This window comes from Panthera tigris, chromosome A3 (assembly GCF_018350195.1).
Source record: "Panthera tigris isolate Pti1 chromosome A3, P.tigris_Pti1_mat1.1, whole genome shotgun sequence".
Lineage (NCBI taxonomy): Eukaryota > Metazoa > Chordata > Mammalia > Carnivora > Felidae > Panthera > Panthera tigris.
The window spans coordinates 132,720,475-132,734,393 of NC_056662.1; the positions used below are offsets into that span (position 1 = coordinate 132,720,475).

General features: G+C 46.5%; 1 protein-coding gene across 4 annotated transcripts in view; it reads right to left on the reverse strand.

The window, feature by feature from the left end:
- Positions 1 to 13,919, reverse strand: part of ASAP2 (ArfGAP with SH3 domain, ankyrin repeat and PH domain 2) — a 170,827-nt gene that overhangs the window by 124,692 nt on the left and 32,216 nt on the right. The gene's annotated exons all lie outside the window — the stretch shown is intronic.

The window sequence follows — 13,919 nt, forward strand, 5'->3', positions numbered from 1 at the left end:
CGTCTCTGTGAACACGTCTGAACCCGTAACTGTCACTGATCAGCACGGCTGTCGATTAGCACTGGTCATTCTATGAATGGAGGTCTCCGTATGTTCCTTCATCCAAACAGGGCATTAAAAATAACCGAACTTTAGAGCTGCGGCATTAGAACAACTCCAGTTTATAAGTATTCCTCAACACCTAATGTGCCACCAACCAGCACACAAGCATGGATGTGACTCTGCACCCCACGTATCACGAATGGGTGGGTCCACTTTTAGCAAGAGTTCGAGACGTTGTGGGCTATCACCTCACTGCCGAGAGATGGAAACAAGAGAGCATAAATCTTGGCTTCCGACAACTTTTAATTTTGTTCCTCTTTTTAAAAATTTTTATTTGTTTATATTTTTTCTTCGTTCCACTGGAGTTAACACACAGCACTGTATTAGCTGCAGGTGTATAACACAGTGCTCCAACAGTTCCACGTACTACTCAGTGCTCATCAAGAGAAGTGCACTCTGGATCCCGGTCACCTATTTCACCTGTCCCCCGCCCACCTCCCTCTCCCCTCTGGTAACCACCAGTTTGCTCCCTACAGCTTAGAGCCCGTTTTTTGATTTGTCTTTCTCCCTCCCTATGTCCACCATTTTGTTTTGTACATTCCACACGTGAGTGAAATCATATGGTATTTGTCTTTCTGTGACTTATTTCCCTTAGCATTATACTCTCTAGATCCATCCTCGTTGTTGCAAATGACAAGATTTCAGTCCTTTTTATGGCTGAGGCATACTCCTTTGTATCTATCACACGCCTTCTTTATCCATTCGTGAATCGATGGACACTTGGGTGGCTTCCATATCTTGGCTATTGTAAATAATGCTGCAATAAACAAAGGGGTACATATATCCCTTCAAAGTAGTGTTTTCGTATTCTTTGGGTAAATACCCAGTAGTGCAATTACTGGATCATAGGGTAGTTCTATTTTTAATTTTTTGAGGAACCTCCATACTGTTTTCCAGAGTGGATGCACCAGCATGCGTTCCCACCAGCAGAACAAGAGGGTTCCTTTTTCTCCACATCCTCACCCACACTTGCGTTTCCTGTGTTTGGGGTTTTAGCCATTCTGACAGGTGTGAGGTGACAACCGTGGCTTTGAGTTGCATTTCCCTGATGATGAGTGATGGGGAGCATCCTTTCACATGTCTGTTGGCCATCTGTCTATCTGTTCATGTCTCCTGCCTATTTTTTAATTGCATCATTTGGCTTTTTGTTGTTGAGTAGAAGTTTGTTGTTGTTGTAGAAGTTCTCTATCTATTTTGGATATTACTGGATATGTCATTTGCAAATATCTTCTCCCATTCTGTAGGTTGTCCTTTAGTTTTGTTGATTGTTTCCTTCACTGTGCAGAAGCTTTTGTTTTGGTATAGTCCCACTGGTTTATTTTTGCTTTTGTTTCCTTGCCTCAGGAGACATATCCAGAAAGATGTTCTATGTCTAATGGGCATAACTTTTTAAAAGTTGCTGGCCACACTAAAGATAAAAGCAGTACAGAGAAACCCTGAAGAAGCTCCGGGGACCCTTGGGGTCTCCGCACCAGTTCTGCCCCTAAATCCCTTTGTAACCTTAGGCAAGTCGCTTCACCTCTGAAAGCTGGGAGGGAGTGAACCCCACACCCTGTAACGGCACCAGCTAGAACTATCTGTGGCTGTGAACGCATGGAACCAGCAGGCTACTGCTTCAAGCTCCAGGGTTCATCTATATCAAATCATTTCACAGCAGCAAGATTATGGGAGGCCATCTCTTTAAAACTTTATAGAAGAATTCTTAAAAGCAAATCGCAGGCTATGGGTTCTTTAAATTTTTTTCTGTAAGAATGATTTATCCTAGCTCCCCAGAATATCTGCAATATTATTCTGCAGAGTGTATCTTTCGGAATCTCGATTCAGATGATTGCTATTTAAATGTTCCATTTCTCTTGAACAGACCCTTCCAGAGAGCCATTCAACACTCATTATATTCTCTGCTCTCACAGTGCATTTCAAGATATAAAAAGACAACTTACGTTGCCTAAGTATAGACATATAGATCAAAAAAGTTACACGATGGCCAATGAGAACATGAAAAGCTGCTGACCATCATTAGTTATCAGGGAAATGTAAGTTAAGACCACAATGAAATTCCACTACATGCCCGCTAAAATGGCTGATAACGCCTAGAATGTGAAGGAGCAGGAACTCTCGCACACTGCCGGTGTTAGTGGAAAATGGCACAACCATTTAGAAAACAGCGTGGCAGTATCTCATGAAGTTACACACTCAGCATGTGACACAACAATTCCCATCCCTAGGTATTTGCCTAAATCTAAAAAATTCAACATGTCCACACGAAGACCACTGTTCATGGCAGCCGTACCCAGAGCAGTCAAAAGCCAGAAAGTACCCAGATGCCCATCAACGGCTGAGCTGATAAACACACTGTGGTACAGTCCCACCACAGAATATGCCCAGGTGCTATTTGCATGTAACCCCACATTCTTTCAAGTACCTTCCAAAGGCCTTTAATATAAATTTCTCTGGATTTGCTGGTTCCTCGGTCGTTTAAAGTCTAATGCAGCTGCAAGGTCACAGCGGTTGGTTCCAACGTCATTGGCCATCCGTCTGCCCTCCCTGACCCCACTGCCCGCTCTCCACAGCAGCACCTGTCAGCGTCTATGCAGTGTGTTAATAATGGCTGTCTTGACACTGAGGATGACTCTACTCCCAGCATTCCCCAGAGGGACCGTGTTCTGCAGGCTAGACTCTAATAATCTCTACTGGTCAGGGTGTCCCAAGGACACAAAACACTGATGAAGAAGAAACTTGATGCATTCACATGATAATTTTTTTGAAAAAAAAAAAGTTTGTTTTTTATTTTTTTTTTGAGAGAGAGCGCAAGCGAGCGGGGGAGGGGCAGAGAGAGAGGGAGACAGAATCCCAAGCAGGGTCGTCACTGTCTGCACAGAGCCTGATGTGGGGCATGATCCCACAGACCATGAGATCATGACCTGAGTCGAAATCAAGAGTCAGACACTTAACCAAATGAGCCACCCAGATGCCCCCAAAAAAGTTTTTTAAGGGAAGGAAAAATGAGAGATGCCGGTGCACACTTCCTGTTCTTCAAGTCTCTTCTCAGTTCACAGGGGGGGCCGTCCCTGGTTCTGTCTGTGCACACACAACTCCCTTTCCTGCCAGTGCCCTTGCTGGATGGGCAGCTGTTACTATCTCTCAGCTATGGCGACCTCCCCCTGCCATCATTACGGAAGGTATCCCGTTTTCCCCACTGATGTCCTCTCCCCAGCACAAACTGAAGGTCTCTAGGAAGGATGTCTGCCCTCTGAAAGGAAGGGTACTTTCCTCACTTTTCCCTTCACCTCCTCCCAAGGAGCACCGAGTCCTCACGCTCGCCAACCGGGATGGGGGAAAGGAAAAATCAGATGAGGTAATGCATTTTTAGTAGAGTACAAAATGCACACTTTCTCTCTAGTTATTAAACCTACAAAACCCACTCAGTGGACACTGGTTCCACACTGAGCTTCTCAACTTCTCCACATCCTTGTGTCCAGACCCATGCAGCAAGCCAAACTCAGCCAGGTTCCCAAGCTTTCAGCACCCGCTGGGAGGACAGAGACCCCAGAGACTGCCCTGCGAGGGGCGCAGTGAGGGTGGAAGTTCTCAGGACCTCGGCTCCCGTCTCTATAAAATAAGAGACCCCAGGCACATGTCAGCTCACAGAATAAAGCCCCTTAGTGTGACAACTGAAGCTCTTGGCACTCTGACCCCCTTCCTCTTTCCAATGTCCATCTTCACAACCCCTCTGTCAACCCTCCGTACTCCATTCCTATCAGACAGCTCATTCCCCACTGGAGTGCAGGTTTTCACATTTCAGTGGTCCCTCGAGTGGAATGCATTTCTCACCTCCCATCCTTTCTCCAGTTATAACCCTCCAGCCTTCAAGACCCGCCCAGTGCCACCTCCTCTGAAGCCTCTCCATCCCCGATGGGCTCCTAAGGTCCTCTGATCCCACTTCTTTAAGAACATCTACGTTCACCCTGCCTGGTTTTGTAGTTCATTGGTAAAAATTGTCTTCCCCACCAAATCTTTTTTAATCTATTTTTAAAAAGTTTTTTAATGTTTATTTATTTTGGAGAGAGAGAGGGAGAGACAGAGTGTGCGTGATGGGAGGGGCAGAGAGAGAGGGAGATAGAGAATCCAAAGCAGGCTCCAGGCTCTGAGCTGTCATCACGGAGACCGACATGGGGCTCGAACCCACAAACTGCAAGATCATGACCTGAGCCAAAGTCAGACACTTAACCAACTGAGCCACCCAGGTGCGCCTCTTCCCCATAAGTTGCTTGAGGGTAAGGCCTGTGTCTTCTCTATTTTTGTACCCTTACAATGCTGGCCTCAGTGTGTTGTTCACAAATGGCCCCCTCAGTGTGTTGTTCACAAATGGCCCGTAATGGTTGCATTTAATCTCTCAGTCCCCTTTCACTTCCAAACCTACTGTTTGACTCAGTGAAAATTAACAGGAGTTGCAGATTAACAGGAGATCAACACCTCAGAGGTGTTGAAACACCTCCCCCTCCACCTGGCTCTGATTATAGCTTCTGGGTGCATAGCCCAGGGACACCTGTCCCTCTCTTTTCTTAAGTTTATTTATTTATTTTGAGAGAGAGGGGAGAAAGCACGCACAAAGGGGGGGAGGAGGGCAGAGAGAGAGAGAGAGAGAGAGAGAGAGAGAGAGAGAGAAAACCCCAAACAAACGGTCAGCAAAGAGCTCAATGTGGGAACTGTGTGACCTGAGCCAAGATGAAGAGTCGGACACGACCGAATGAGCCACCCAGGCGCCCCTACCTGGCCGTCTCAGGCACGTACTGATTTCCACTGTGTTGGATGGTTATTTGTGGACTCAGCTTCAGCCAAACACCACCAGGCTGTATTCTCCTTAGGGGCCAGGCAACGTGTTCTACGTCAGATGTCCACCATGAAACGGGGAAACACTATACGTTCCAAGACTTGGGAAGCGATTGAAAGAGCCAAGGCTCCGATCACTGCACGAGGCATGGGTGTGACATCTTCAACACCACCCTTGGCACCTGGAGCACTATGCCATCTCTGGGAGTTTAGGAACAACAGTGCAATGACCCTGCTTTACATTTCTTGTTCCTTGCCCTGTGTCCAGCATAAAGTCTGTGGTCAAATACCGTCAGCTACATTATTAGCAATAATTACCATGTTTGAGGGGCGTCTGGGTGGCTCGGTCGGTTAAGCCTCTGACTTCAGCTCAGGTCATGATCTCACGGCTCGTGGGTTCAAGCCCCGCGTCGGGCTCTGTGCTGACAGCTCGGAGCCTGGAGCCTGTTTTGGATTCTGTGTCTCCCTCTCCCTCTGCCCCTCCCCCACTTGGACTTTGTCTCTGTCTGTCTCTCTGTCTCAAAAATGAATAAACATTAAAAAAATAATTACTATGTTTGTAACACACCTTACAGGTAACAGAATTTTATTCAACAAACGTTGTACACTCACTTTGTGTCAGGGTTAAATGTTAAAAGTGCGTTAAATGTTAAATGCACGTTAAATGTTAAAAGTTATGCCGATGAAGGTACAGTATCTGCAGAAAGAAGACCCTGGGTGTCATTTTAGCTTCAGAACAATCCTAGGAGGCAGCTGGGGCAGGTGTTAACTTCCTCATTTTACAGACAACGAAACTGAGGCCAAAGTGATGAGGTAAACTTTCCAAACAAGAAAACGGTCCAGAGGGGAAGAGACCTAATCCCAGACGTGGCCCTGCTCCTGCCAGCACAGCGTGCAGCCTCTAAACGCTGGGAGACAGACCCTGACGTGCCTACACTCCTCCCACCCTAAGCACGACTGGCCCCAAAGGGAAGTCCAGAAACTCGGCAGTCTGTTTTCTGGGCCACCCCTCTGTGACTGAGCCCCTGGGGTATCCTGTGCAGTGTCCCCAGGGAGGTCCTGCCAACCCAGCTCGACCCGGCCATCACGGGAATGCCGCCCAGAAGGGTCATGCTGCCTGAGCACCAGGACGTGGGCAGGGCTTGTGCAGACTCTAGCTCTCGTGAAGGCCCCAGGCTCCGGGGCCACGGCTCCAGCCCCACACAGGCTGTCCACGATCTGCGAACACACCAGCACTGTGTTGCTCTGTCTGCTAAGGCCCCATATGCCCGTCTGTGTGACAAGTCCCCACGTCATTTCCTTCCCAGGAATATCCGTATGACCTCAGCAAGGTCCTTCCTGTATGTAGACGATCCTGGCAGGCTCTAGGGGAATGTCTGTGGCAGACAGAGAGACTTCTGGTCTCCCCTCAAGCCCATCCCCATCTGAGAACCAGGCAGGTCCAAGGGCGTGGCTCAAGTTTATAAGCATGCAACCCTTCAGACACCACAGTCATCACAGAAATGAAAATTACTATCAGGAAGGCCCTGCCATGCCCTTTGGAGACAAGGGCAGGCTGATGCAGACAGAGACAGGCTAAGGGGCAGTGCTAAGCCACAGACCTTGGTGCACAGACCAAGTTCCTGCTAAGAGTTCACTCCACATTTAAGGTCCTCTCGGGGTAAAACTTCAAGACTGAAGTTTCACAGCAGAAGAACAAGACATTAAATCCCAGCAGCATTGTAAGGGGGGAAGAAACCTGGTCTGTGCAATACCCAAGGACCAGCCTGGCTCCACCACTAACTGCTTGTGTGGCCCTGGCCGAGGGACAACCTCCCAGGCCCTGTCTAGGCTGGCCTATCTCACAACATGTGATCTGTCCACAGGCATGCTGAAAGAAAGCCTCATTTAGACCTAAAACTCTAGGAGTCTAAAATTCTATATACATGGGGACAGGGTGATTACAAAAGTCAGAAACATCAGTATTTAACATAAATTCTTTCTCTGGATCTGGGGACAGGGAGAATTCCCGGTGAGAGGTGAACGCAATGGCCAGCCTCACTCACAGCCAACACTGAGCCCATGGCAGAGTCAACAACGTGGCAGTGACCACTGGACATAAAACCATGATCGGGGACCAGCTCACTTACCATAAAGAACTTACAACTCAACTGAAATACATAACTGCCAGGGGTGCCTGGGTGGCTCAGCTGGTTAAGTGTCTGACTCTTGGTTTCAGCTCAGGTCATGATCTCACGGTTTGTGGGTTCGAGCCCCATGTTGGGCTCCGAGCTGACAGTGCAGAGCCTGCTTGGAATTCTCTCTCTCTCTCTCTCTCTCTCTCTCTCTCTCTCTCTCAAAATAAATGACTAGACTTTTAAAAAATTATTTAAAAAAACATATATACTTGCCATGTCAAGTGGTGTAAGAAAACTTACACAAGGGAATTATTGTTGTATGCGGAATAAATAGCAGGGAAGAGTAAATTCCCACATCCACCCAGCGCCTGTATCTGACACCTTCAGGTTGGTGACTGTCATTCTCCTGGTGACCCTCTGAGCGAGATGGGATTATCCTAGTTTTGTAGATGAAGAAACATGCAAACAATTAATTCTTGTTGGATCACCAGCAAGTAGGTAGCGGGAATCAACAAGATATCCTAAAATTTCCCTCATACTTAAAAAACGAAGAGTTCCACATAAATTACCCAGAAAAAAATGACACCAAAAGACAAAATTCAAAAACAAACAAACAAAAAACCCATCTTCGTTGGAATCCCAGGGAAACAAATGTTGTATTTTCCTGTTTTCTTAAATACAGAATGCTGAGCATGATTCTGCCTTGATACGCAGGATTATTGGCAGAACCAAAGACTGCCTGTCTTGTACATTCTGGAAGATCAGCATGAGATACAGAACCGCTGGCCACCAAGCTGAAAGACCCCACCCCGCTGGGCTTTTACGTATTCTCTCTGCTGCCAGCTGTTCCATCTTCCATCTCGTCACCCACCGTCTGACCTAGACACGAGAGCCACAGAGCTGAGAGGGCTTTTCTGTTGACTTCCGGAGCCTGGATACGCTCCAGATGGCAGAGGTTGCTAAAAGTCTGACCTCCAGATAAGTGGAGCATAATTATGCTAAGAGCTGGGGGGAGACACATCATAAAGAGGTTATGGGGCGGGGGGAGTGTGTGTGTGTGTGTGTGTGTGTGTGTGTGCATGCACGCACAGGGGAGCGGGGAACAAGGCCAAAGAGTGATAGTTTCCTGGATCAGCCAAGCTTGGCACCAGATTTTAAACCTAAGAACATCAAGTGTAGAGTAAGGAAGAGAGAGACTATTTAAGGACAGGAACTGTTCTCATGCGTGCACAAAAGATAACAGTAATATCTCCCATTCACTGAACACCTAGTCTGTGCCTGGAGCACACCTATGTGCTCTGTGAACACAGTCTCAGTTAATTAATGACTTGGTATCATTCCCAAATTTCAGAAAGCTGAGGACCTGACTGAGCTTTTAAGACCAAAGACACGAGCTAGTAAGCAGCACAGGTGGGATCTGAGCCCAGGAATATGAACACGAGTCAAGTTCCTTCCTCCACATCATGTGGCCTTAAAAACCCTTCTAACAGAAGCTGCCAGAAAATGCACAGAGGCACTCAAATCACAAAGCTCAACTATGAACAGAAGGAAGCACATGAGATAATGAGGTCCATGAGAGCACCATCCTATTAGACAGGCAACCTGTTGAAAGGATCGCCTGGTACAGATGAAAACTGGGGATGGTCTAAGGCTCCCCAGGCATCTGGTGATGCGGCACCATTCCAAGATGGTGCCTCTCTCGCAAAGGGCAAGTAAGTCTCCTTAACTGAGGAGCAGAGAGTTCATCCCCATCAAGATTTCCGGTTGCTGCTTCCCAATGTCAGATCCGTGGAATGTGTGCTATCAAAACTCATGAATAGACAAAACTGCAGTCACACAGAAGATCCTTCTCAATTAAAAATATTACTGCGTGATTCTTCCTCAAGCAGGCTTGTGTGGAAGCCATTAATTTCCCAGGAACAAGCCTTTCCTACACTGAGGACTCATCAGGGCTACATGATTTGGATGTGAGCATTAAGGACAGAAAAGCAAGAAAGGCACTTGCTTGTACTACTAAAGATTACTAAATTCTAGACATTTTACAGGTTTTTAAAATTCTGGACCCAGGGGCACCCGGTGGCTCAGTCGGTTAAGCATCTGACTTTGGCTCAGGTCACGATCTCATGGTTCATGAGTTTGAGCCCCACATCGGGCTCTGTGCTAACAGCTCGGAGCCTGGAGCCTGCTTCGGATTCTGTGTCTCCCTCTCTCTCTGCCCCTCCCCCACTTACAATCTGTCTCTCTCTCTCTCTCTCTCTCTCTCTCTCTCTCAAAGTAGATAAACATTAAAAAAAATTTAAATAAAATTCTGGACCCATGGTGAAACCTCACACACAGCTGAATAATTAAACATCTCACACAGTTCACCTGCTCAATACAAGATGGGTTACTAAAAAGTTACATGCCAATCAAAAGTGGGTAAGGTCTGCCTATTTTAAACATCTGGGAGTACGGGGCTTTGAAAAGACTTTACAGAGACCCCCACCCAATTTTTTACATAAATGGAAAGAGCTGCTCAAAGTCACACAATTCATCAGGGGCAGGACCAAGGCCCCTAAATCAGGTGTCCTGGTGCCCAATCCAGAGTTCCTTCACCACCCTAGGGTACACCCCCCACTCCACACACTAAGTGTTAAAGGTCTGATTATATGAAAGCATCAAAGGTGGGGCTCACCTTTCCTGCACGTGGGCCCCAACAACCCAAACAACAACATATTTACGGAGAACCGGTCACGTCCCAGGCACTGTTCTGGCCACCAGGGAGCTGGTGGCAAACAAGACAAAATGAGATCTCCGCTGTCAGAGTGTCGAGCGTCATTCCGGTGGAGAGACAGACAATAAACTGATAAATGCACGCTACACACTGTCAGACAGGGACAACTGTGAGGAAGAAGAGAAAGCAGGCTAACGCCAGCTCCGCCAGGAAGGGATTTTGTATCTGTTTGCTGATGCAACACCAGCATCCAGGAGCGCTCGATAACTATTTTTTGACTTCATGAAGGAACACACAGAAAGCAAAGAGTAGTGCTATTTTAGAAAGGGAAGTCAGGAAGATGGGAGGTGATATTTCAGCAGTATGTGAAAAAAGGATTTAGAAACTGTGTTACAGAAGGTAACTGCCATCACTTGGAGAAGTGACCAAAAATAAACCGATGACTCATCTTTTAGGGTTTGTTTTCACAGAAAGCGCCACACCTAGCCCCAGTGAATGACCGAGCAGGCCAGTGCCGCGTGAGGGTGGCCCCCATCCCAGGTGTCCCCAGAGCCCCAAGAGCGGCAGCAACCTCGTCCTCCCCAACAAAGACACTACGAGTCTTTCTCAAGCACAGTTCCCGGGATCTCCATTAATTACAGTAATATTATCATCACCACCTTCTACAGAACCCTGACCATGTGCAGCATACCACAGGAAGCTTAATGTGCAAGATTACATTTGACCCTCCTGACGATTCTGCAGAGAAACAGGAAGTCACTTGCCTGAGGCCACACCACCATTCAGAGGGAAGAGTGCACATCCAAACCCAGGCCTGGACGATTCAGGTCTTTACCTTCCGCATCACAGTAGGTGATCACTTAATGTCGACTAAATGCAAATGAACTCAGGTACCACCTTGTCACCATGTACGGCAAGCCTTTATTTCAGCACAAAGGCTAAATAACCAAACCTAAGCCATTCTTTTTTATGATGCCTTTAAAAGGACCTAGTAAGGGGCGCATGGGTGGCTCAGTCGGTTAAGTGTCCGACTCATTTGATTTGGGCTCAGGTCATGACCTCACGGTTCCTGGATTGGAGCCCCACATCAGGCTCCATGGGGCTGGCAGTGTGAAGCTTGCTTGGGATTCTCTCTCTGTCCCTCTCTCTCTCTGTCCCTCTCTGGATTGCTCTCTCTCTCTCTCTAAAAGAAATAAACTTAAAAAAAAGGGGGGGGGACCCAATGAAAAATGTTTCTCATGTCAAACATTCCAATTATACTGTAAATAAATACACACTAAATCCATCCACTGCTCTTTCTAGAAACACTAATGGGTCCTTGGTAAAGTGTTCAGGGCACAGTCATTAAGCATTGTCTACACTGTGGCACCATCTGAAAGCCCCAGTTCGTGATTCTGTCTTCCAACCAAGCAAGTGTCAGAGCCACTGAGGCACAAGAGCTTAACGTGGGACATGCCTCAACTTAGTGTGCCATTCCAGGAGCGCTGTCACATGCTCTGTGCTGGAAGCTATTCGGGTTCTCTGTTCTACTGGCATCATGAAACCCTAGAATCTCATTCAAGGATTTTCAGAGCCCTCTCTGCCTCTCCAGATTACATTCGCCTGATATTCCAAAATCAAGTATTTTAATTTAATCCTAATCTGAATAGCTTCTTAAGGTACTTGACATGTGAAGGCCTAAATATATTCAAATTCTTTTAATGATGAGTTTGTATGAAAGTAATTTTTCTACTAATTCCCAAAAGGAAACTTCGCGCACACATCCACACACGCGTGCACACACAAACGCAAATATACACACATACACACAGGTCATAAAACCCAACACATGCACACCACCTCTCATTCTGGAGAACAAAATTTGTTGGCTATTGCTACCACACTATTTCCTAATTACTTGTATCTGTCTCTTACAACTAGACCCTGAGCCCCAGAAGGTCCAGATTCACAGAATTCTCAGCAACCAGCACAATACACAATCAGATTGCTTGATGAGTAAATGAACGAATGAATGAATGAATGAATGCACACCAGAGGGGTCTAGTTATATACCCACTCTGTCGAAATTAACCTAGATGAAAACGAAACGGGGCGGGGGGGCACCTGGGTGGCTCAGTTGGTTAAGTGTCTGACTCTTGATCTTGGCTAAGGTCATGATCTCGCAGTACATGAGACTGAGCCCTCTGTGGGGCTCTGTGCTGAGTGTGGAGCCTGCTTGGGATAGTTTCTCTCTCTCCCTCCCTATCTGCCCCTCCCCTGCATGCGCTCTCTCTCTCTCTCAAAATAAATAAACTTTAAAAAAAAAAAACAAGCTTTAGCTTCTCAAAGCAGAAATGCTACCTCATTCTCCAACCCATACCCCCCTTCAAAATACAGTATATCTTTGATTTTTCCATCAAACTGGATTTCAAAAGTATTTGAACTAAATTCAACTGCGTGACATACAGCAAGCAGGTATTTTTAAAAAATCATTATAATAGTTCCTTCTCTGATCTAGCCACATTTCCCATCTGACTTCCTCTGCCAGCTGTGATTGTAATCTACGAACAAAAACGTGCTGTATGAAAAATTTTAAGGCTAGCTAACGGCAACCCATTCCTGTTCTTGGAACCTGAAGTACAAGCTTTTGTCAATCCATATTTTCCCTCCATAAATACCTAAAGCCATCATTCAGATTAAGCCAAAATAAAGAAAGCACACAGGACTGCTTGCACATCCTTTCTGAGAATAAATTTGCTTTTTATGTTATTGGACCTTGGTTCTATCCAGGCAGGAGCTAATGCTCACCAAGGTCTCAAACCTAATGGTTGGAACAACGAAAGGGTCTCCCAGACAGTCCTCACACAATCATAAGCCACTTCCCCAGTATCATGCTGCCCTACAGAAGGCAATTTTCATCCGTAAACAAGGTAGGAAAAGAAAAGTTGGAGCAGAAAAGCAAACCGAAGAAAAGGGATAAAATGGTGGTCAGCTGGATTCTCTCCCTGAATCTCTGGGGGTGTTACAAGGAGCCACAGGCCTCTGGATCACCTCTTCCTCACGGTGACCTGGCCACCAACTAGTCTTCCCGAAGGCTTCCGCAAGGTTTGGAGAACGAGGCAACACTCTGTTCCAACATTAGACGTTCGCTGTGGGCCAGGCTGGAGGCACATCAAGGGCCCACCACCACTGGACCGCACAGAGCTTGCTGCCGTGCTGGCGGCCAATTTCCCAGAGGCGGAGCCTCCCAGAAGAAACGGCTTATAGACGCCGAAAGCCAGCGGGTTACCGGAAAACCTTCATACAATGATTCCGCCAGTATTTAACCAGTGCAACCAACGTGCCGGCACTGTGCTAAGTGTCCGAAGGGCAAGTGACAGCCTCGGCAAGGGACAAAACCTATATTCCCGTGTGAGTCCACGTGCAAACCACCAAAGCACCATCTCCTTAAGCTCACTGCACAAACTGAACACTTACCATTACCATCTGGCCAAATAATCAAGTTTCATTCCAGTGCAAAGCCCAGACCTCTCGCCCATTCTAAGACAAGAAACACACACTGAATGCCTTGAAATAGACATTGTACCTTCATCTTTTTTTTTTTTTAATATGAGAACACTAGAGCTAAAAAGAGCTTACCCAGAAGTGCAGAGCTACCAAATAGTAGAATGTATCCAATAACAAAGTTCTACTACACTCCCCTAAAAAATAAAACTTATGTGGACCCTAACATATGCAACCAGAAAACCCTCTGCCCTCTTTTTTTGTCTGCTGAATTCAACCGTTCATCTGTTTTTTGTCTGCTCAATGTCAGTCCTTTCTCTTCCCCTCCTTTTCCTTGACTTAGCATAGTGTCGGCACAAAATGGGCGCTTAGTCACCGCTGGCTGAGTTGAAAATATACATGTCGACCACAGGAAAATTATGGTATATGTTTTTTGCTGAGGCATGAGCGTGTACTCAAATCAATCAATTTCATGTTCTCGGGTGTATGTATATACACAACTCTGACTACATGGAAAGAACTCATAACCATAGCTACGGCTTGGCATACAACGTGGCTAAAGGGCGATGGCTTCCCAGAAAACCTTCCACGGAAAAGTATCAGGAAAAGAAAGAATTAATGCTTTACATGCATATCGAGTCAACCAAATTCTGCAAAACCATCATGTAATAGCA